Consider the following 23,578-nt stretch of genomic DNA (forward strand, 5'->3'; position numbering starts at 1 on the left):
ATCTCTCTAGTCACCCCCAAAACCAATTCTTTCTTTGGCCGCCTCTCTTTCCATTTCTCTGCTGCCAATGACTGGAACGAACTACAAAAATCTCTGAAACTGGAAACACTTATCTCCCTCACTAGCTTTAAGCACCAACTGTCAGAGCAGCTCACAGATTACTGCACCTGTACATAGCCCACCTATAATTTAGCCCAAACAACTACCTCTTTCCCAACTGTATTTAATTTAATTTATTTATTTATTTTGCTCCTTTGCACCACATTATTTTTATTTCTACTTTGCACATTCTTCCATTGCAAAACTACCATTCCAGTGTTTTACTTGCTATATTGTATTTACCTTGCCACCATGGCCTTTTTTTGCCTTTACCTCCCTTCTCACCTCATTTGCTCACATTGTATATAGACTTGTTTATACTGTATTATTGACTGTATGCTTGTTTTACTCCATGTGTAACTCTGTGTCGTTGTATCTGTCGAACTGCTTTGCTTTATCTTGGCCAGGTCGCAATTGTAAATGAGAACTTGTTCTCAACTTGCCTACCTGGTTAAATAAAGGTAAAATAAAATAAATAAAAAAACTCTAGTGTCTAATTGGTATATTGTAATTACTTCACCACTGCGGCCTATGTATTGCCTTACCTCCCTTTTCTTACCTTATTTGTACACACTGTATATAGATTTTCTTCAACTGTATTATTGACTGTATGTTTTGTTTATTCCATGTGTAACTCTGTGTTGTTGTATGTGTCGAATTGCTACGCTTTATCTTGGCCAGGTCGCAGTTGTAATTGAGAACTTGTTCTCAACTTTCCTACCTGGCTAAATAAAGGTGAAATAAAAAAAATAAAAAATAAAAAATTAAAATAATTGATTTTCGTTCATAAAAATCACATTTTATATATACGTTTTTTTTGGGTGAAAATAGCACTTTTATTGATAAATGTGATCTAGCAGAGGTAAATGGCAAATACTAACCATATACGCTGTCTATATTTCTTGTAATTGATATAAGTCGACTTCTAAGTATTAAGTATTTTTACGTAAATTGATATGGCTGTATTGTTTTAAAAACCAAATAACGTTGTTGGTCCATTAGACCCGCGAACATTGGGTGAATAACAAAAACATGAACACCACACAAGGGTTAAGTAGTTCACCATGTTACTGACACATTTTCATTTTCGTCAAAAACAACTTTATATCAAAGGAGCGCATTTGAAGGCCTACACTATTAGACAAGATTACATGTTTCTACGCATGAGCTCTGCCTCGGAATGTACACTGTACAGTTCCTACGATCGTTGCTAGCCAATATCGCCATGACACCGCCTACAAATGTGATTAGGGATTTCTATTGTAGATCTTCCTACTATACCATATTTGGTAGTATGCTAAGCTAAGTTCTGGTCAGTTGGAACGTGTTAAATACTGCCCAGGCCTAGCAAAGCAATAGGTGTGTCACTAGGAATATTATACTTCTTAATGATTACTATGGGTCCGGAACATCCTGTTTTGTGTGAGTGTGTGTGTTTCTTGATTTTTAATATCACTTGCAGTGTACAGTGAAATCTTGACAGCGCCAGCTGTTTGCCAGCTCCAAACCCAACAATGCAGCAATCAATATCAATGTAGTACTAAACATAACATAAGGTAGAGCAAACACACTGAGAAATAAAAATAAGAAAGTAAGAAAAGCTGTACAGGGTCCGTTCCAATATCATATTTAAACCGTCCAGGGATCCTGGAGTGATCGAGGTAGATATGTATATGGGTCAGCTGACTAGGCATCAGGATACATGATAAACAGAGTAAATGTGTGTGCATGTTGGAGTGTCAGTGTTTTTTTTTGTTGTTTTTTTTTTTACATTTAACTAGGCATGTCAGTCAAGAACAAATTATTTTTTTAACAATGACAGCCTACCCCCAGATGACTCTAGACCAACTGTGCACTGTCCTACAGGACTCCCAATGTGATACAGCCTTGATTCAAATCAGGGATTGTAGTGATGCCTCTTGCACTGAGAAGCTGTGCCTTAGACTTAAACATTCATTCCAAGATGGCATAGCAGTTCAGAAGTCTTTTGTCCTCGTCTTGTCGTGTCCCGTATATATATATATATTTACAACTTTTTTCACATACCTTTTTATATATATTTTTTAATTTTCCATAAACTCATCTTCAAAACACTCTCCTGCAACCCGCCTCACCAATTTATATTTATAAAAAAAGTATTATTTACCTCAAATCTGTAATCCTCCAAGAAGCTAGCCAGAAACTAGCCAGAAGCTAGCCAGGGGCTAGCCAGAAGCTAGCCAGAAGCTAATCCAGAAGCTAATCAGAAGCTAATCAGAAGCTAGTTAGCTTCTTTACTGGCTAATCGTTAGTATTCAGCTAACCACGGTTTGTGGTCATCAGCTATCCTTTAGCTCGAAAATCTATCGCCAGTTTTGTACGGCGCAGCGCGGCTCGGAACGGAACATACCGGACCAATTTTTCTCTCCATGTCCCTGGATTTCAACCGCTAACTCTGGACATTCATACCTGGATCTCACAGCTAGCTACCTGCTATCCGTGTGACTATCGGCTTTCTTCGATTCCGGAGCAAACATCAATTATTCCGAAGCTAGCCAGCTGAAGAGTTCCATCAATCACTCCTGGGCTACAATCACCTATCCGGACCCGTTTTACTGCCTACGCGGAGCCCCACCGGGCCTTCACAACTGGACTGCCGAAGTTATCTACCCGAAGGAGTTATCCGGCTGGCTCCTCCGTCGCGACGTTACCTGAACGCCAAATCTGCGGCCAGCTAACCGTTAAATGTCTTATCGGCTGCTATCTGAATAGACAATCGGACAATTTATTTATTTGTATTATTATTATTATTATTATTTTTCTTCTTGGGCCTCTATAACTATATCTATTGTTGTTGTTTTTTTTGTTGTTGTGTGATTTGGATTAATCCCCTCTACCACACGGAACCCCACTAATCTACTGACGGAACGCAAGAGGTGGCTAATAACAGACCTCCATCCTATGCTAGCTTGCTACCGATGGCCTGGCTAGCTGTCTAAATCGCCGTGACCCCCAACCAACCTCTCTACTCACTGGACCCTTTTGATCACTCGACTAAGCATGCCTCTCCTTAATGTCAATATGCCTTGTCCATTGCTGTTCTGGTTAGTGTTTATTGGCTTATTTCACTGTAGAGCCTCTAGTCCTGCTCACTATACCTTATCCAACCTATTAGTTCCACCACCCACACATGCAATGACATCTCCTGGTTTCAATGATGTTTCTAGAGACATTATCTCTCTCTTCATCACTCAATACCTAGGTTTACCTCCACTGCATTCACATCCTACCATACCTTTGTCTGTACATTATACCTTGATGCAATTTTATCGCCCCCAGAAACCTCCTTTTACTCTCTGTTCCAGACGTTCTAGACGACCAATTCTTATTGCTTTTAGCCGTACCCTTATTCTACTCCTCCTCTGTTCCTCTGGCGATGTAGAGGTGAATCCAGGCCCTGCAGTGCCTAGCTCCACTCCTATTCCCCAGGCGCTCTCTTTTGACGACTTCTGTAACCGTAATAGCCTTGGTTTCATGCATGTTAACATTAGAAGCCTCCTTCCTAAGTGTGTTCTATTCACTGCTTTAGCACACTCTGCCCACCCGGATGTTCTAGCTGTGTCTGAATCCTGGCTTAAGAAGATCACCAAAAATGCAGACATTTTAATCCCAAACTACAACCTTTTCAGACAAGATAGAACTGCCAAAGGGGACGGTGTTGCAATCTACTGCAAAGATAGCCTGCAGAGTTCTGTCCTACTATCCAGGTCTGTACCCAAACAATTTGAACTTCTACTTTTAAAAATCCACCTCTCTAAAAACAAGTCTCTCACCGTTGCCGCCTGCTATAGACCACCCTCTGCCCCCAGCTGTGCTATGGACACCATATGTGAACTGATTGCCCCCCATCTATCTTCAGAGCTCGTGCTGCTAGGCGACCTAAACTGGAACATGTTTAACACCCCAGCCATCCTACAATCTAAACTTGATGCCCTCAATCTCACACAAATTATCAATGAACCTACCAGGTACCTCCCCAAAGCCTTAAACACGGGCACCGTCATAGATATCATCCTAACCAACTTGCCCTCTAAATACACCTCTGCTGTCTTCAACCAAGATCTCAGCGATCACTGCCTCATTGCCTGCATCCGTAATGGGTCAGCGGTCAAACGACCTCCACTCATCACTGTCAAACGCTCCCTGAAACACTTCAGCGAGCAGGCCTTTCTAATCGACCTGGCCGGGGTATCCTGGAAGGATATTGATCTCATCCCGTCAGTAGAGGATGCCTGGATATTTAAAAAAATGCCTTCCTAACCATCTTAAATAAACATGCCCCATTCAAGAAATTTAGAACCAGGAACAGATATAGCCCTTGGTTCTCCCCAGACCTGACTGCCCTTAACCAACACAAAAACATCCTATGGCGTTCTGCATTAGAATTGAACAGCCCCCGTGATATGCAGCTGTTCAGGGAAGCTAGAAACCATTATACACAGGCAGTTAGAAAAGCCAAGGCTAGCTTTTTCAAGCAGAAATTTGCTTCCTGCAACACTAACTCAAAAAAGTTCTGGGACACTGTAAAGTCCATGGGGAATAAGTACACCTCCTCCCAGTTGCCCACTGCACTGAAGATAGGAAACACTGTCACCACTGATAAATTTCAATAAGCATTTTTCTACGGCTGGCCATGCTTTCCACCTGGCTACTCCTACCCCGGTCAACAGCACTGCACCCCCCACAGCAACTCACCCAAGCCTTCCCCATTTCTCCTTCTCCTAAATCCGTTCAGCTGATGTTCTGAAAGAGCTGCAAAATCTGGACCCCTACAAATCAGCAGGGCTAGACAATCTGGACCCTTTCTTTCTAAAATTATCTGCCGAAATTGTTGCCACCCCTATTACCAGCCTGTTCAACCTCTCTTTCGTGTCGTCTGAGATTCCCAAAGATTGGAAAGCAGCTGCGGTCATCCCCTCTTCAAAGGGGGGGACACTCTTGACCCAAACTGCTACAGACCTATATCTATCCTACCATGCCTTTCTAAGATCTTCGAAAGCCAAGTCAACAAACAGATTACCGACCATTTCGAATCTCACCATACCTTCTCTGCTATGCAATCTGGTTTCAGAGCTGGTCATGGGTGCACCTCAGCCACGCTCAAGGTCCTAAACGATATCTTAACCGCCATCGATAAGAAACATTACTGTGCAGCCGTATTAATTGATCTGGCCAAGGCTTTCGACTCTGTCAATCACCACATCCTCATCGGCAGACTCAACAGCCTTGGTTTCTCAAATGATTGCCTCGCCTGGTTCACCAACTACTTCTCTGATAGAGTTCAGTGTGTCAAATCGGAGGGTCTGCTGTCCGGACCTCTGCCAGTCTCTATGGGGGTGCCACAGGGTTCAATTCTTGGACCGACTCTCTTCTCTGTATACATCAATGAGGTCGCTCTTGCTGCTGGTGATTCTCTGAACCACCTCTACGCAGACGACACCATTCTGTATACTTCTGGCCCTTCTTTGGACACAACAACCCGCCAGGCAAGCTTCAATGCCATACAACTCTCCTTCCGTGGCCTCCAATTGCTCTTAAATACAAGTAAAACTAAATGCATGCTCTTCAACCGATCGCTACCTGCACCTGCCCGCCTGTCCAACATCACTACTCTGGACGGCTCTGACTTAGAATACGTGGACAACTACAAATACTTAGGTGTCTGGTTAGACTGTAAACTCTCCTTCCAGACCCATATCAAACCTCTCCAATCCAAAGTTAAATCTAGGATTGGCTTCCTATTTCGCAACAAAGCATCCTTCACTCATGCTGCCATACACCCTTGCAAAACTGACCATCCTACCAATCCTCGACTTTGGCGATGTCATTTACAAAATAGCCTCCAATACCCTACTCAACAAATTGGATGCAGTCTATCACAGTGCAATCCTTTTTGTCACCAAAGCCCCATATACTACCCACCATTGCGACCTGTATGCTCTCGTTGGCTGGCCCTCGCTTCATACTCGTCGCCAAATCCACTGGCTCCATGTCATCTACAAGACCCTGCTAGGTAAAGTCCCCCCTTATCTCAGCTAGCTGGTCACCATAGCATCTCCCACCTGTAGCACACGCTCCAGCAGGTATATCTCTCTAGTCACCCCCAAAACCAATTTTTTCTTTGGCCGCCTCTCCTTCCAGTTCTCTGCTGCCAATGACTGGAACGAACTACAAAAATCTCTGAAACTGGAAACACTTATCTCCCTCACTAGCTTTAAGCACCAACTGTCAGAGCAGCTCACAGATTACTGCACCTGTACATAGCCCACCTATAATTTAGCCCAAACAATTACCTCTTTCCCTACTGTATTTAATCTATTTATTTATTTTGCTCCTTTGTACCCCATTATTTTTATTTCTACTTTGCACATTCTTCCATTGCAAATCTACCATTCCAGTGTTTTACTTGCTATATTGTATTTACTTCGCCATCATGGCCTTTTTTTTGCCTTTACCTCCCTTATCTCACCTCATTTGCTCATTTGCTCTGTGTCGTTTGTTCGGGTCCCTGTTTTTGACCTTGTGGGAGAAAATAGCTAACAGAATGGCTAATTGTCAGGGGATGTATCTTCACACAGCTGCTATAGGGGGAGGTGAAGTAGTGTTTTCCATTGCCATGGACTGACAGGAACATGAGACATTTTCCCGTCGTATATTGACATCTAGTGGACAATTTGAGTTAGTGGACATATTTATCATAATATTATGATGGGAGTCATTTTCATTACGAAATGTATTTCCTTCCTGCCTTGTCCTTCTGTAATTTCTATAGATTAAATATATAGATATAAATTATATTAGGACTGTTTTCTTTTTTTTTCTTCTTTTTTTTTCTTTTTGAATATTAAAACAGACAATTTACTTGCATTGAAGCTGCTCAACATTTCCATTACATTCAGTCATCTAACAGACTCCCATCCAGAGCGACCCACAGAAGAAACCAGGGTCAACGCCCTGCTCAAGGGCACATCGACAGATCTCCCACAAGGTCAAAAACAGGGACCCGAACCAGTGACCAATCATCTACTTACCCGAGCTCCCAACGACCAGGACACCAGCCCTCCAAGATCCCCAAGTGCTGCTCCTCAACCATCCAACACTTTTTCGGTTGCTACATGATTCCATATGTGTTATTTCGTAGTTTTGATGTCTTCACTATTATTCTACAATGTAGAAAATAGTACAAATAAAGAAAAACCATGGAATGAGTAGATGTGTCCACACCTTTGAATGGTAATGTAGCTGAAGCCACTTAGCTCCTCTGTCCATCACAAGCACAGAACTATAGACTGTCACAGAACTCTCATGGTGAAAAGCTTTTACTTCCTGTTTTTTTAACCCTGTTTCTCTCCCCAATTTCATAATATCCAATCACAATCTTGTCTCATTGCTGCAACTCCCCAACGGGGGCTTAGGTAAGGCAAAGGTCGAGTCATGCGTCCTTCCAAAACATGACCTACCAAACCACACTCCTTAACACCCGCGTGTTTAACCCGGAAGCCAGCCACACCAATTTGTCAGAGGAAACACCGTTCTCATGACGACCAAAGTCAGCCTATAAAGCTCGACTGTTTCTTCACTTTATTCATTATCATAGTTTAAGAATCCATGTCAGAGGTTCTTGAGTTTATTCATCTCGAGACCCAAATGAAAAATGTACTGTCCTCGAATGACCAATATTAGTAAAACACCTCTCTTTTGTGATGTGATTTTGTAAGACAGAGATGTTGGTTAAATTAATGAGACTGGTTTGATTCAAATAGGTGTGGGTGTTCAAATCTGCAAAATATATCTCTTTCATGGGTACTGTGGCTTAGTTGGTTAAAGTGCCTGTCTAGTAAACAGGAGATCCTTAGTTCAAATCTCAGCAGTACCTTTTCAAGCATTTTATTGTACACATTGGTGGAGAAGGTCAGAGGGGAGGGCACTCAGGTTTTCTCACCAATCGGTTTAGAGAATTAGAGATGACGTGAGGAGAATGCAATTGAGATATTCCAATGTCATGGAAAAAGGGCACTGTTTGAATGTGTAAAGCTCGACTGTTTCTTCACTTCATTCATTATCGAGACCAATATGAAAAGTGTTCATCCAGCTTGTGCACATCACTTTCACAGCCTATGTAGGCTTTACAAAGCCAACTCTTGTAGCCAGCCGTGATCGTATAGTGGTTAGTACTCTGCGTTGTGGCCATAGCAACCCCGGTTTGAATCCGGGTCACGGCACTGCAATGTACTTTCAGAAGGGTTGTTTTTTGAACAGGTTAAGACTTACTCTGAAAGCTAAGAAACTCAGCAACTCTGCCTTTTGACAAAGTTCCCCAGCATATCGCAGGTTCATTACTTACATGAACTGATTCATCTGCTGTTTCAGTGGTTTTTACCATTTTTAAGCTCGAGAGCCAAATGAGAAATGCAGTGTCCTCGAACGACCAACATTATGAAGAAATAGTGTATGATTCTGAATGTTTACTCATATCTCGCGACCCACCTATGACATGTTAATAACTGCTTTGGGTCCCAAATCATAGTTTAAGAATCCATGTCAGAGGTTCTTGAGTTTATTCATCTCGAGACCCAAGTGAAAAATGTACTGTCCTCGAATGACCAATATTAGTAAAAGACATCTCTTTTGTGATGTGATTTTGCTAGACAGAGATGTTGGTTAAATTAATGAGACTGGTTTGATTCAAATAGGTGTGGCTGTTCAAATCTGCAAAATATATCTCTTTAATGGGTGCTGTGGCTTAGTTGGTTAAAGTGCCTGTCTAGTAAACAGGAGATCCTGAGTTCAAATCTCAGCAGTACCTTTCAAGCATCTTATTGTACACATTGGTGGAGAAGGTCAGAGGGGAGGGCACTCAAATTTTCTCACCAATCGGTTTAGAGAATTAGAGATGATGAGAGGAGGATGCAATTGAGATATTCCAATGTCACGGAAAAAGGGCACTTTTTGAATGTGTAAAGCTCGACTGTTTCTTCACTTCATTCATTATCGAGACCAATATGAAAAGTGTTTATCCAGCTTGTGCACATCACTTTCACAAGCCTATGTAGGCTTTACAAAGCCACCTCTTGTAGCCAGCCGTGATCGTATAGTGGTTAGTACTCTGCGTTGTGGCTGCAGCAACCCTGGTTCGAATCCGGGTCACGGCACTGCAATGTACTTTCAGAAGGGTTGTTTTTTGAACAGGTTAAGACTTACTCTGAAAGCTAAGAAACTCAGCAACTCTTCCTTTTGACAAAGTTCCCCGGTTTTGACAAAGTTCACCGGTTAATTACTTACACGAACTGATTCATCTGCTGTTTCTGAGGTTTTTACCATTTTTAAGCTCGAGAGCCAAATGAGAAATGCAGTGTCCTCGAACGACCAACATTATGAAGAAATAGTGTATGATTCTGAATGTTTACTCATATCTCGCGACCCACCTATGACATGTTAATAACTGCTTTGGGTCCCAAATCATAGTTTAAGAATCCATGTCAGAGGTTCTTGAGTTTATTCATCTCGAGACCCAAGTGAAAAATGTACTGTCCTCGAATGACCAATATTAGTAAAAGACATCTCTTTTGTGATGTGATTTTGTAAGACAGAGATGTTGGTTAAATTAATGAGACTGGTTTGATTCAAATAGGTGTGGGTGTTCAAATCTGCAAAATATATCTTTTTCATGGGTGCTGTGGCTTAGTTGGTTAAAGTGCCTGTCTAGTAAACAGGAGATCCTGAGTTCAAATCTCAGCAGCACCTATTCAAGCATTTTATTGTACACATTGGTGGAGAAGGTCAGAGGGGAGGGCACTCAGGTTTTCTCACCAATCGGTTTAGAGAATTAGAGATGACGTGAGGAGGATGCAATTGAGATATTCCAATGTCACGGAAAAAGGGCACTTTTTGAATGTGTAAAGCTCGACTGTTTCTTCACTTCATTCATTATCGAGACCAATATGAAAAGTGTTTATCCAGCTTGTGCACATCACTTTCACAAGCCTATGTAGGCTTTACAAAGCCACCTCTTGTAGCCAGCCGTGATCGTATAGTGGTTAGTACTCTGCGTTGTGGCTGCAGCAACCCTGGTTCGAATCCGGGTCACGGCACTGCAATGTACTTTCAGAAGGGTTGTTTTTTGAACAGGTTAAGACTTACTCTGAAAGCTAAGAAACTTAGCAACTCTTCCTTTTGACAAAGTTCCCCGGTTTTGACAAAGTTCACCGGTTAATTACTTACACGAACTGATTCATCTGCTGTTTCTGAGGTTTTTACCATTTTTAAGCTTGAGAGCCAAATGAGAAATGCAGTGTCCTCGAACGACCAACATTATGAAGAAATAGTGTATGATTCTGAATGTTTACTCATATCTCGCGACCCACCTATGACATGTTAATAACTGCTTTGGGTCCCAAATCATAGTTTAAGAATCCATGTCAGAGGTTCTTGAGTTTATTCATCTCGAGACCCAAGTGAAAAATGTACTGTCCTCGAATGACCAATATTAGTAAAAGACATCTCTTTTGTGATGTGATTTTGTAAGACAGAGATGTTGGTTAAATTAATGAGACTGGTTTGATTCAAATAGGTGTGGGTGTTCAAATCTGCAAAATATATATTTTTCATGGGTGCTGTGGCTTAGTTGGTTAAAGTGCCTGTCTAGTAAACAGGAGATCCTGAGTTCAAATCTCAGCAGCACCTATTCAAGCATTTTATTGTACACATTGGTGGAGAAGGTCAGAGGGGAGGGCACTCAGGTTTTCTCACCAATCGGTTTAGAGAATTAGAGATGACGTGAGGAGGATGCAATTGAGATATTCCAATGTCACGGAAAAAGGGCACTTTTTGAATGTGTAAAGCTCGACTGTTTCTTCACTTCATTCATTATCGAGACCAATATGAAAAGTGTTTATCCAGCTTGTGCACATCACTTTCACAGCCTATGTAGGCTTTACAAAGCCAACTGTTTTAGCCAGCCGTGATCGTATAGTGGTTAGTACTCTGCGTTGTGGCCGCAGCAATCCCGGTTCGAATCCGGGTCACGGCACTGCAATGTATTTTCAGAAGGGTTGTATTTTGAACAGGTTAAGACTTACTCTGAAAGCTAAGAAACTCAGCAACTCTTCCTTTTGACAAAGTTCCCCGGTTTTGACAAAGTTCACCGGTTAATTACTTACACGAACTGATTAATCTGCTGTTTCTGAGGTTTTTACCATTTTTAAGCTTGAGAGCCAAATGAGAAATGCAGTGTCCTCGAACGACCAACATTATGAAGAAATAGTGTATGATTCTGAATGTTTACTCATATCTCGCGACCCACCTATGACATGTTAATAACTGCTTTGGGTCCCAAATCATAGTTTAAGAATCCATGTCAGAGGTTCTTGAGTTTATTCATCTCGAGACCCAAGTGAAAAATGTACTGTCCTCGAATGACCAATATTAGTAAAAGACATCTCTTTTGTGATGTGATTTTGTAAGACAGAGATGTTGGTTAAATTAATGAGACTGGTTTGATTCAAATAGGTGTGGGTGTTCAAATCTGCAAAATATATCTTTTTCATGGGTGCTGTGGCTTAGTTGGTTAAAGTGCCTGTCTAGTAAACAGGAGATCCTGAGTTCAAATCTCAGCAGCACCTTTTCAAGCATTTTATTGTACACATTGGTGGAGAAGGTCAGAGGGGAGGGCACTCAGGTTTTCTCACCAATCGGTTTAGAGAATTAGAGATGACGTGAGGAGGATGCAATTGAGATATTCCAATGTCACGGAAAAAGGGCACTTTTTGAATGTGTAAAGCTCGACTGTTTCTTCACTTCATTCATTATCGAGACCAATATGAAAAGTGTTTATCCAGCTTGTGCACATCACTTTCACAGCCTATGTAGGCTTTACAAAGCCACCTCTTGTAGCCAGCCGTGATCGTATAGTGGTTAGTACTCTGCGTTGTGGCCGCAGCAACCCCAGTTCGAATCCGGGTCACGGCACTGCAATGTACTTTCAGAAGGGTTGTTTTTTGAACAGGTTAAGACTTACTCTGAAAGCTAAGAAACTCAGCAACTCTTCCTTTTGACAAAGTTCCCCGGTTTTGACAAAGTTCACCGGTTAATTACTTACACGAACTGATTCATCTGCTGTTTCTGAGGTTTTTACCATTTTTAAGCTCGAGAGCCAAATGAGAAATGCAGTGTCCTCGAACGACCAACATTATGAAGAAATAGTGTATGATTCTGAATGTTTACTCATATCTCGCGACCCACCTATGACATGTTAATAAGTGCTTTGGGTCCCAAATCATAGTTTAAGAATCCATGTCAGAGGTTCTTGAGTTTATTCATCTCGAGACCCAAGTGAAAAATGTACTGTCCTCGAATGACCAATATTAGTAAAAGACATCTCTTTTGTGATGTGATTTTGTAAGACAGAGATGTTGGTTAAATTAATGAGACTGGTTTGATTCAAATAGGTGTGGGTGTTCAAATCTGCAAAATATATCTCTTTCATGGGTGCTGTGGCTTAGTTGGTTGAAGTGCCTGTCAAGTAAACAGGAGATCCTGAGTTCAAATCTCAGCAGCACCTTTTCAAGCATTTTATTGTACACATTGGTGGAGAAGGTCAGAGGGGAGGGCACTCAGATTTTCTCACCAATCGGTTTAGAGAATTAGAGATGATGTGAGGAGGATGCAATTGAGATATTCCAATGTCACGGAAAAAGGGCACTTTTTGAATGTGTAAAGCTCGATTGTTTCTTCACTTCATTCATTATCGAGACCAATATGAAAAGTGTTTATCCAGCTTGTGCACATCACTTTCACAGCCTATGTAGGCTTTACAAAGCCACCTCTTGTAGCCAGCCGTGATCGTATAGTGGTTAGTACTCTGCGTTGTGGCCGCAGCAACCCCGGTTCGAATCCGGGTCACGGCAATGCAATGTACTTTCAGAAGGGTTGTTTTTTGAACAGGTTAAGACTTACTCTGAAAGCTAAGAAACTCAGCAACTCTGCCTTTTGACAAAGTTCCCCGGTTTTGACAAAGTTCCCCTGTTAATTACTTACACGAACTGATTCATCTGCTGTTTCAGAGGTTTTTACCATTTTTAAGCTCGAGAGCCAAATGAGAAATGCAGTGTCCTCGAACGACCAACATTATGAAGAAATGGTGTATGATTCTGAATGTTTACTCATATCTCGCGACCCACCTATGACATGTTAATAACTGCTTTGGGAAGAATCCATGTCAGAGGTTCTTGAGTTTATTCATCTCGAGACCCAAGTGAAAAATGTACTGTCCTCGAATGACCAATATTAGTAAAAGACATCTCTTTTGTGATGTGATTTTGTAAGACAGAGATGTTGGTTAAATTAATGAGACTGGTTTGATTCAAATAGGTGTGGGGGTTCAAATCTGCAAAATATATCTCTTTCATGGGTGCTGTGGCTTAGTTGGTTAAAGTGCCTGTCTAGTAAACAGGAGATCCTGAGTTCAAATCTCAGCAGTACCTTTCAAGCATTTTATTGTACACATTGGTGGAGAAGGTCAGAGGGGAGGGCACTCAGATTTTCTCACCAATCGGTTTAGAGAATTAGAGATGACGTGAGGAGGATGCAATTGAGATATTCCAATGTCACGGAAAAAGGGCACTTTTTGAATGTGTAAAGCTCGACTGTTTCTTCACTTCATTCATTATCGAGACCAATATGAAAAGTGTTTATCCAGCTTGTGCACATCACTTTCACAGACTATGTAGGCTTTACAAAGCCAACTGTTTTAGCCAGCCGTGATCGTATAGTGGTTAGTACTCTGCGTTGTGGCCGCAGCAACCCCGGTTCGAATCCGGGTCACGGCAATGCAATGTACTTTCAGAAGGGTTGTTTTTTGAACAGGTTAAGACTTACTCTGAAAGCTAAGAAACTCAGCAACTCTGCCTTTTGACAAAGTTCCCCCGTTTTGACAAAGTTCCCCTGTTAATTACTTACACGAACTGATTCATCTGCTGTTTCAGAGGTTTTTACCATTTTTAAGCTCGAGAGCCAAATGAGAAATGCAGTGTCCTCGAACGACCAACATTATGAAGAAATGGTGTATGATTCTGAATGTTTACTCATATCTCGCGACCCACCTATGACATGTTAATAACTGCTTTGGGAAGAATCCATGTCAGAGGTTCTTGAGTTTATTCATCTCGAGACCCAAGTGAAAAATGTACTGTCCTCGAATGACCAATATTAGTAAAAGACATCTCTTTTGTGATGTGATTTTGTAAGACAGAGATGTTGGTTAAATTAATGAGACTGGTTTGATTCAAATAGGTGTGGGGGTTCAAATCTGCAAAATATATCTCTTTCATGGGTGCTGTGGCTTAGTTGGTTAAAGTGCCTGTCTATTAAACAGGAGATCCTGAGTTCAAATCTCAGCAGTACCTTTCAAGCATTTTATTGTACACATTGGTGGAGAAGGTCAGAGGGGAGGGCACTCAGATTTTCTCACCAATCGGTTTAGAGAATTAGAGATGACGTGAGGAGGATGCAATTGAGATATTCCAATGTCACGGAAAAAGGGCACTTTTTGAATGTGTAAAGCTCGACTGTTTCTTCACTTTATTCATTATCGAGACCAATATGAAAAGTGTTTATCCAGCTTGTGCACATCACTTTCACAGCATATGTAGGCTTTACAAAACCACCTCTTGTAGCCAGCCGTGATCGTATAGTGGTTAGTACTCTGCGTTGTGGCCGCAGCAACCCCGGTTCGAATCCGGGTCACGGCACTGCAATGTACTTTCAGAAGGGTTATTTTTTGAACAGGTTAAGACTTACTCTGAAAGCTAAGAAACTCAGCAACTCTGCCTTTTGATAAAGTTCCCCGGTTTTGACAAAGTTCCCCGGTTAATTACTTACACGAACTGATTCATCTGCTGTTTCAGAGGTTTTTACAATTTTTAAGCTCGAGAGCCAAATGAGAAATGCAGTGTCCTCGAACGACCAACATTATGAAGAAATAGTGTATGATTCTGAATGTTTAATCATATCTCGCGACCCACCTATGACATGTTAATAAGTGCTTTGGGTCCCAAATCATAGTTTAAGAATCCATGTCAGAGGTTCTTGAGTTTATTCATCTCGAGACCCAAGTGAAAAATGTACTGTCCTCGAATGACCAATATTAGTAAAAGACATCTCTTTTGTGATGTGATTTTGTAAGACAGAGATGTTGGTTAAATTAATGAGACTGGTTTGATTCAAATAGTTGTGGGTGTTCAAATCTGCAAAATATATCTCTTTCATGGGTGCTGTGGCTTAGTTGGTTGAAGTGCCTGTCTAGTAAACAGGAGATCCTGAGTTCAAATCTCAGCAGCACCTTTTCAAGCATTTTATTGTACACATTGGTGGAGAAGGTCAGAGGGGAGGGCACTCAGATTTTCTCACCTATCGGTTTAGAGAATTAGAGATGATGTGAGGAGGATGCAATTGAGATATTCCAATGTCACGGAAAAAGGGCACTTTTTGAATGTGTAAAGCTCGACTGTTTCTTCACTTCATTCATTATCGAGACCAATATGAAAAGTGTTTATCCAGCTTGTGCACATCACTTTCACAGCCTATGTAGGCTTTACAAAGCCAACTGTTTTAGCCAGCCGTGATCGTATAGTGGTTAGTACTCTGCGTTGTGGCCGCAGCAACCCCGGTTCGAATCCGGGTCACGGCAATGCAATGTACTTTCAGAAGGGTTGTTTTTTGAACAGGTTAAGACTTACTCTGAAAGCTAAGAAACTCAGCAACTCTGCCTTTTGACAAAGTTCCCCGGTTTTGACAAAGTTCCCCTGTTAATTACTTACACGAACTGATTCATCTGCTGTTTCAGAGGTTTTTACCATTTTTAAGCTCGAGAGCCAAATGAGAAATGCAGTGTCCTCGAACGACCAACATTATGAAGAAATAGTGTATGATTCTGAATGTTTACTCATATCTCGCGACCCACCTATGACATGTTAATAACTGCTTTGGGTCCCAAATCATAGTTTAAGAATCCATGTCAGAGGTTCTTGAGTTTATTCATCTCGAGACCCAAGTGAAAAATGTACTGTCCTCGAATGACCAATATTAGTAAAAGATATCTCTTTTGTGATGTGATTTTGTAAGACAGAGATGTTGGTTAAGTTAATGAGACTGGTTTGATTCAAATAGGTGTGGGTGTTCAAATCTGCAAACTATATATCTTTATGGCTTCGTTGTGGCTTAGTTGGTTAAAGTGCCTGTCTAGTAAACAGGAGATCCTGAATTCAAATCTCAGCAGCATCTTTTCAAGCATTTTATTGTACACATTGGTGCAGAAGGTCAGAGGGGAGGGCACTCAGGTTTTCTCACCAATCGGTTTAGAGAATTAGAGATGATGTGAGGAGGATGCAATTGAGATATTCCAATGTCACGGAAAAAGGGCACTTTTTGAATGTGTAAAGCTCGACTGTTTCTTCACTTCATTCATTATCGAGACCAATATGAAAAGTGTTTATCCAGCTTGTGCACATCACTTTCACAGCCTATGTAGGCTTTACAAAGCCACCTCTTGTAGCCAGCCGTGATCGTATAGTGGTTAGTACACTGCGTTGTGGCTGCAGCAACCCTGGTTCGAATCCGGGTCACGGCACTGCAAGGTTTTTTGAACAGGTTAAGACTTACTCTGAAAGCTAAGAAACTCAGCAACTCTGCCTTTTGACAAAGTTCCCCAGCATATCGTAGGTTCATTACTTACATGAACTGATTCATCTGCTGTTTCAGAGGTTTTTACCATTTTTAAGCTCGAGAGCCAAATGAGAAATGCAATGTCCTCGAACGACCAACATTATGAAGAAATAGTGTATGATTCTGAATGTTTACTCAAATCTCGCGACCCACCTATGACATGTTAATAACTGCTTTGGGTCCCAAATCATAGTTTAAGAATCCATGTCAGAGGTTCTTGAGTTTATTCATCTCGAGACCCAAGTGAAAAATGTACTGTCCTCGAATGACCAATATTAGTAAAAGACATCTCTTTTGTGATGTGATTTTGTAAGACAGAGATGTTGGTTAAATTAATGAGACTGGTTTGATTCAAATAGGTGTGGGTGTTCATATCTGCAAAATATATCTCTTTCATGGGTGCTGTGGCTTAGTTGGTTAAAGTGCCTGTCTAGTAAACAGGAGATCCTGATTTCAAATCTCAGCAGCACCTTTTCAAGCATTTTATTGTACACATTGGTGGAGAAGGTCAGAGGGGAGGGCACTCAGATTTTCTCACCAATCGGTTTAGAGAATTAGAGATGATGTGAGGAGGATGCAATTGAGATATTCCAATGTCACGGAAAAAGGGCACTTTTTGAATGTGTAAAGCTTGACTGTTTCTTCACTTCATTCATTATCGAGACCAATATGAAAAGTGTTTATCCAGCTTGTGCACATCACTTTCACAGCCTATGTAGGCTTTACAAAGCCACCTCTTGTAGCCAGCCGTGATCGTATAGTGGTTAGTACTCTGCGTTGTGGCCGCAGAAACCCCGGTTCGAATCCGGGTCACGGCACTGCAATGTACTTTCAGAAGGGTTGTTTTTTGAACAGGTTAAGACTTACTCTGAAAGCTAAGAAACTCAGCAACTCTTCCTTTTGACAAAGTTCCCCGGTTTTGACAAAGTTCACCGGTTAATTACTTACACAAACTGATTCATCTGCTGTTTCAGAGGTTTTTACCATTTTTAAGCTCGAGAGCCAAATGAGAAATGCAGTGTCCTCGAACGACCAACATTATGAAGAAATAGTGTATGATTCTGAATGTTTACTCATATCTCGCGACCCACCTATGACATGTTAATAACTGCTTTGGGTCCCAAATCATAGTTTAAGAATCAATGTCAGAGGTTCTTGAGTTTATTCATCTCGAGACCCAAGTGAAAAATGTACTGTCCTCGAATGACCAATATTAGTAAAATACATCTCTTTTGTGATGTGATTTTGTAAGACAGAGATGTTGGTTAAATTAATGAGACTGGTTTGATTCAAATAGGTGTGGGTGTTCAAATCTGCAAAATATATCTCTTTCGTGGGTGCTGTGGCTTAGTTGGTTAAAGTGCCTGTCTAGTAAACAGGAGATCCTGAGTTCAAATCTCAGCAGTACCTTTCAAGCATTTTATTGTACACATTGGTGGAGAAGGTCAGAGGGGAGGGCACTCAGATTTTCTCACCAATCGGTTTAGAGAATTAGAGATGATGTGAGGAGGATGCAATTGAGATATTCCAATGTCACGGAAAAAGGGCACTTTTTGAATGTGTAAAGCTCGACTGTTTCTTCACTTCATTCATTATCGAGACCAATATGAAAAGTGTTAATCCAGCTTGTGCACATCACTTTCACAGCCTATGTAGGCTTTACAAAGCCAACTGTTTTAGCCAGCCGTGATCGTATAGTGGTTAGTACTCTGCGTTGTGGCCGCAGCAACCCCGGTTCGAATCCGGGTCACGGCAATGCAATGTACTTTCAGAAGGGTTGTTTTTTGAACAGGTTAAGACTTACTCTGAAAGCTAAGAAACTCAGCAACTCTGCCTTTTGACAAAGTTCCCCGGTTTTGACAAAGTTCCCCTGTTAATTACTTACACGAACTGATTCATCTGCTGTTTCAGAGGTTTTTACCATTTTTAAGCTCGAGAGCCAAATGAGAAATGCAGTGTCCTCGAACGACCAACATTATGAAGAAATAGTGTATGATTCTGAATGTTTACTCATATCTCGCGACCCACCTATGACATTTTAATAACTGCTTTGGGAAGAATCCATGTCAGAGGTTCTTGAGTTTATTCATCTCGAGACCCAAGTGAAAAATGTACTGTCCTCGAATGACCAATATTAGTAAAAGACATCTCTTTTGTGATGTGATTTTGTAAGACAGAGATTTTGGTTAAATTAATGAGACTGGTTTGATTCAAATAGGTGTGGGTGTTCAAATCTGCAAAATATTTCTCTTTCGTGGGTGCTGTGGCTTAGTTGGTTAAAGTGCCTGTCTAGTAAACAGGAGATCCTGAGTTCAAATCTCAGCAGCACCTTTTCAAGCATTTTATTGTACACATTGGTGGAGAAGGTCAGAGGGGAGGGCACTCAGGTTTTCTCACCAATCGGTTTAGAGAATTAGAGATGACGTGAGGAGGATGCAATTGAGATATTCCAATGTCACGGAAAAAGGGCACTTTTTGAATGTGTAAAGCTTGACTGTTTCTTCACTTCATTCATTATCGAGACCAATATGAAAAGTGTTTATCCAGCTTGTGCACATCACTTTCACAGCCTATGTAGGCTTTACAAAGCCAACTTTTGTAGCCAGCCGTGATCGTATAGTGGTTAGTACTCTCCGTTGTGGCCGCAGCAACCCCGGTTCGAATCTGGGTCACGGCACTGCAATGTACTTTCAGAAGGGTTGTTTTTTGAACAGGTTAAGACTTACTCTGAAAGCTAAGAAACTCAGCAACTCTGCCTTTTGACAAAGTTCCCCAGCATATCGTAGGTTAATTACTTACACGAACTGATTCAACTGCTGTTCCAGAGGTTTTTACCATTTTTAAGCTCAAGAGCCAAATGAGAAATGCAGTGTCCTCGAACGACCAACATTATGAAGAGATAGTGTATGATTCTGAATGTTTACTCATATCTCGCGACCCACCTATGACATGTTAATAACTGCTTTGGGTCCCAAATCATAGTTTAAGAATCCATGTCAGAGGTTCTTGAGTTTATTCATCTCGAGACCCAAGTGAAAAATGTACTGTCCTCGAATGACCAATATTAGTAAAAGACATCTCTTTTGTGATGTGATTTTGTAAGACAGAGATGTTGGTTAAGTTAATGAGACTGGTTTGATTCAAATAGGTGTGGGTGTTCAAATCTGCAAACTATATATCTTGATGGCTTAGTTGTGGCTTAGTTGGTTAAAGTGCCTGTCTAGTAAACAGGAGATCCTGAATTCAAATCTCAGCAGCATCTTTTCAAGCATTTTATTGTACACATTGGTGGAGAAGGTCAGAGGGGAGGGCACTCAGGTTTTCTCACCAATCGGTTTAGAGAATTAGAGATGATGTGAGGAGGATGCAATTGAGATATTCCAATGTCACGGAAAAAGGGCACTTTTTGAATGTGTAAAGCTCGACTGTTTCTTCACTTCATTCATTATCGAGACCAATATGAAAAGTGTTTATCCAGCTTGTGCACATCACTTTCACAGCCTATGTAGGCTTTACAAAGCCACCTCTTGTAGCCAGCCGTGATCGTATAGTGGTTAGTACTCTGCGTTGTGGCTGCAGCAACCCCGGTTCGAATCCGGGTCACGGCACTGCAAGGTTTTTTGAACAGGTTAAGACTTACTCTGAAAGCTAAGAAACTCAGCAACTCTGCCTTTTGACAAAGTTCCCCAGCATATCGTAGGTTCATTACTTACATGAACTGATTCATCTGCTGTTTCAGAGGTTTTTACCAATTGTAAGCTCGAGAGCCAAATGAGAAATGCAGTGTCCTCGAACGACCAACATTATGAAGAAATAGTGTATGATTCTGAATGTTTACTCATATCTTGCGACCCACCTATGACATGTTAATAACTGCTTTGGGTCCCAAATCATAGTTTAAGAATCCATGTCAGAGGTTCTTGAGTTTATTCATCTCGAGACCCAAGTGAAAAATGTACTGTCCTCGAATGACCAATATTAGTAAAAGACATCTCTTTTGTGATGTGATTTTGTAAGACAGAGATGTTGGTTAAATTAATGAGACTGGTTTGATTCAAATAGGTGTGGGTGTTCAAATCTGCAAAATATATCTCTTTCATGGGTGCTGTGGCTTAGTTGGTTAAAGTACCTGTCTAGTAAACAGGAGATCCTGAGTTCAAATCTCAGCAGCATCTTTTCAAGCATTTTATTGTACACATTGGTGGAGAATGTCAGAGGGGAGGGCACTCAGGTTTTCTCACCAATCGGTTTAGAGAATTAGAGAGAATGTGAGGAGGATGCAATTGAGATATTCCAATGTCACGGAAAAAGGGCACTTTTTGAATGTGTAAAGCTCGACTGTTTCTTCACTTCATTCATTATCGAGACCAATATGAAAAGTGTTTATCCAGCTTGTGCACATCACTTTCACAGCCTATGTAGGCTTTACAAAGCCACCTCTTGTAGCCAGCCGTGATCGTATAGTGGTTAGTACTCTGCGTTGTGGCTGCAGCAACCCTGGTTCGAATCCGGGTCACGGCATTGCAATGTACTTTCAGAAGGGTTGTTTTTTGAACAGGTTAAGACTTACTCTGAAAGCTAAGAAACTCAGCAACTCTTCCTTTCTGCTGTTTCAGAGGTTTTTACCATTTTTAAGCTCGAGAGCCAAATGAGAAATGCAGTGTCCTCGAACGACCAACATTATGAAGAAATAGTGTATGATTCTGAATGTTTACTCATATCTCGCGACCCACCTATGACATGTTAATAACTGCTTTGGGTCCCAAATCATAGTTTAAGAATCCATGTCAGAGGTCCTCGAATGACCAATATTAGTAAAAGACATCTCTTTTGTGATGTAATTTTGCTAGACAGAGATGTTGGTTAAATTAATGAGACTGGTTTGATTCAAATAGGTGTGGCTGTTCAAATATGCAAAATATATCTCTTTAATGGGTGCTGTGGCTTAGTTGGTTAAAGTGCATGTCTAGTAAACAGGAGATCCTGAGTTCAAATCTCAGCAGTACCTTTCAAGCATTTTATTGTACACATTGGTGGAGAAGGTCAGAGGGGAGGGCACTCAGGTTTTCTCACCAATCGGTTTAGAGAATTAGAGATGACGTGACGAGGATGCAATTGAGATATTCCAATGTCACGGAAAAAGGGCACTTTTTGAATGTGTAAAGCTCGACTGTTTCTTCACTTCATTCATTATCGAGACCAATATGAAAAGTGTTTATCCAGCTTGTGCACATCACTTTCACAGCCTATGTAGGCTTTCCAAAGCCAACTGTTTTAGCCAGCCGTGATCGTATAGTGGTTAGTACTCTGCGTTGTGGCCGCAGCAACCCCGGTTCGAATCCGGGTCACGGCACTGCAATGTATTTTCAGAAGGGTTGTTTTTTGAACAGGTTAAGACTTACTCTGAAAGCTAAGAAACTCAGCAACTCTTCCTTTTGACAAAGTTCCCCGGTTTTGACAAAGTTCACCGGTTAATTACTTACACGAACTGATTCATCTGCTGTTTCAGAGGTTTTTACCATTTTTAAGCTCGAGAGCCAAATGAGAAATGCAATGTCCTCTAACGACCAACATTATGAAGAAATAGTGTATGATTCTGAATGTTTACTCATATCTCGCGACCCACCTATGACATGTTAATAACTGCTTTGGGTCCCAAATCATAGTTTAAGAATCCATGTCAGAGGTTCTTGAGTTTATTCATCTCGAGACCCAAGTGAAAAATGTACTGTCCTCGAATGACCAATATTAGTAAAAGACATCTCTTTTGTGATGTGATTTTGTAAGACAGAGATGTTGGTTAAATTAATGAGACTGGTTTGATTCAAATAGGTGTGGGTGTTCAAATCTGCAAAATATGTCTCTTTCATGGGTGCTATGGCTTAGTTGGTTAAAGTGCCTGTCTAGTAAACAGGAGATCCTGAGTTCAAATCTCAGCAGTACCTTTCAAGCATTTTATTGTACACATTGGTGGAGAAGGTCAGAGGGGAGGGCACTCAGATTTTCTCACCAATCGGTTTAGAGAATTAGAGATGATGTGAGGAGGATGCAATTGAGATATTCCAATGTCACGGAAAAAGGGCACTTTTTGAATGTGTAAAGCTCGACTGTTTCTTCACTTCATTCATTATCGAGACCAATATGAAAAGTGTTTATCCAGCTTGTGCACATCACTTTCACAGCCTATGTAGGCTTTACAAAGCCACCTCTTGTAGCCAGCCGTGATCGTATAGTGGTTAGTACTCTGCGTTGTGGCCGCAGCAACCCCGGTTTGAATCCGGGTCACGGCACTGCAATGTATTTTCAGAAGGGTTGTTTTTTGAACAGGTTAAGACTTACTCTGAAAGCTAAGAAACTCAGCAACTCTGCCTTTTGATAAAGTTCCCCGGTTTTGACAAAGTTCACCGGTTAATTACTTACACGAACTGATTCATCTGCTGTTTCAGAGGTTTTTACCATTTTTAAGCTCGAGAGCCAAATGAGAAATGCAATGTCCTCTAACGACCAACATTATGAAGAAATAGTGTATGATTCTGAATGTTTACTCAAATCTCGCGACCCACCTATGACATGTTAATAACTGCTGTGGGTCCCAAATCATAGTTTAAGAATCCATGTCAGAGGTTCTTGAGTTTATTCATCTCGAGACCCAAGTGAAAAATGTACTGTCCTCGAATGACCAATATTAGTAAAAGACATCTCTTTTGTGATGTGATTTTGC

The 23,578-nt window shown here is 41.1% G+C and overlaps 22 non-coding genes across 22 annotated transcripts; all 22 read left to right on the top strand.

The window, feature by feature from the left end:
• The first annotated feature begins 8,870 nt into the window (after positions 1-8,870).
• On the top strand, positions 8,871-8,944 carry trnat-agu. Its single transcript has one exon. It is a non-coding gene; the product is annotated as a tRNA-Thr (tRNA).
• Positions 8,945-9,218: 274 nt separating this feature from the next.
• Positions 9,219-9,290, top strand: trnah-gug. Its single transcript has one exon. It is a non-coding gene; the product is annotated as a tRNA-His (tRNA).
• Positions 9,291-9,808: 518 nt separating this feature from the next.
• On the top strand, positions 9,809-9,882 carry trnat-agu. Its single transcript has one exon. It is a non-coding gene; the product is annotated as a tRNA-Thr (tRNA).
• Positions 9,883-10,157: 275 nt separating this feature from the next.
• trnah-gug lies at positions 10,158-10,229 on the top strand. The gene has a single exon. It is a non-coding gene; the product is annotated as a tRNA-His (tRNA).
• Positions 10,230-10,747: 518 nt separating this feature from the next.
• trnat-agu lies at positions 10,748-10,821 on the top strand. Its single transcript has one exon. It is a non-coding gene; the product is annotated as a tRNA-Thr (tRNA).
• Positions 10,822-11,095: 274 nt separating this feature from the next.
• On the top strand, positions 11,096-11,167 carry trnah-gug. The gene has a single exon. It is a non-coding gene; the product is annotated as a tRNA-His (tRNA).
• A 518-nt stretch (positions 11,168-11,685) lies between these two features.
• trnat-agu lies at positions 11,686-11,759 on the top strand. Its single transcript has one exon. It is a non-coding gene; the product is annotated as a tRNA-Thr (tRNA).
• A 1,212-nt stretch (positions 11,760-12,971) lies between these two features.
• On the top strand, positions 12,972-13,043 carry trnah-gug. The gene has a single exon. It is a non-coding gene; the product is annotated as a tRNA-His (tRNA).
• A 502-nt stretch (positions 13,044-13,545) lies between these two features.
• Positions 13,546-13,619, top strand: trnat-agu. Its single transcript has one exon. It is a non-coding gene; the product is annotated as a tRNA-Thr (tRNA).
• Positions 13,620-13,892: 273 nt separating this feature from the next.
• On the top strand, positions 13,893-13,964 carry trnah-gug. The gene has a single exon. It is a non-coding gene; the product is annotated as a tRNA-His (tRNA).
• A 502-nt stretch (positions 13,965-14,466) lies between these two features.
• trnan-auu lies at positions 14,467-14,540 on the top strand. The gene has a single exon. It is a non-coding gene; the product is annotated as a tRNA-Asn (tRNA).
• A 273-nt stretch (positions 14,541-14,813) lies between these two features.
• trnah-gug lies at positions 14,814-14,885 on the top strand. The gene has a single exon. It is a non-coding gene; the product is annotated as a tRNA-His (tRNA).
• Positions 14,886-15,751: 866 nt separating this feature from the next.
• On the top strand, positions 15,752-15,823 carry trnah-gug. The gene has a single exon. It is a non-coding gene; the product is annotated as a tRNA-His (tRNA).
• Positions 15,824-16,690: 867 nt separating this feature from the next.
• Positions 16,691-16,762, top strand: trnah-gug. Its single transcript has one exon. It is a non-coding gene; the product is annotated as a tRNA-His (tRNA).
• Positions 16,763-17,603: 841 nt separating this feature from the next.
• trnah-gug lies at positions 17,604-17,675 on the top strand. The gene has a single exon. It is a non-coding gene; the product is annotated as a tRNA-His (tRNA).
• Positions 17,676-18,193: 518 nt separating this feature from the next.
• On the top strand, positions 18,194-18,267 carry trnat-agu. The gene has a single exon. It is a non-coding gene; the product is annotated as a tRNA-Thr (tRNA).
• Positions 18,268-18,540: 273 nt separating this feature from the next.
• Positions 18,541-18,612, top strand: trnah-gug. The gene has a single exon. It is a non-coding gene; the product is annotated as a tRNA-His (tRNA).
• Positions 18,613-19,114: 502 nt separating this feature from the next.
• Positions 19,115-19,188, top strand: trnat-agu. The gene has a single exon. It is a non-coding gene; the product is annotated as a tRNA-Thr (tRNA).
• Positions 19,189-20,393: 1,205 nt separating this feature from the next.
• Positions 20,394-20,465, top strand: trnah-gug. Its single transcript has one exon. It is a non-coding gene; the product is annotated as a tRNA-His (tRNA).
• Positions 20,466-21,306: 841 nt separating this feature from the next.
• trnah-gug lies at positions 21,307-21,378 on the top strand. The gene has a single exon. It is a non-coding gene; the product is annotated as a tRNA-His (tRNA).
• A 760-nt stretch (positions 21,379-22,138) lies between these two features.
• trnah-gug lies at positions 22,139-22,210 on the top strand. Its single transcript has one exon. It is a non-coding gene; the product is annotated as a tRNA-His (tRNA).
• An 865-nt stretch (positions 22,211-23,075) lies between these two features.
• trnah-gug lies at positions 23,076-23,147 on the top strand. The gene has a single exon. It is a non-coding gene; the product is annotated as a tRNA-His (tRNA).
• The last annotated feature ends 431 nt before the right edge of the window (positions 23,148-23,578 follow it).

This window comes from Oncorhynchus mykiss, chromosome 16 (assembly GCF_013265735.2).
Source record: "Oncorhynchus mykiss isolate Arlee chromosome 16, USDA_OmykA_1.1, whole genome shotgun sequence".
Taxonomy (NCBI): Eukaryota; Metazoa; Chordata; class Actinopteri; order Salmoniformes; family Salmonidae; genus Oncorhynchus; species Oncorhynchus mykiss.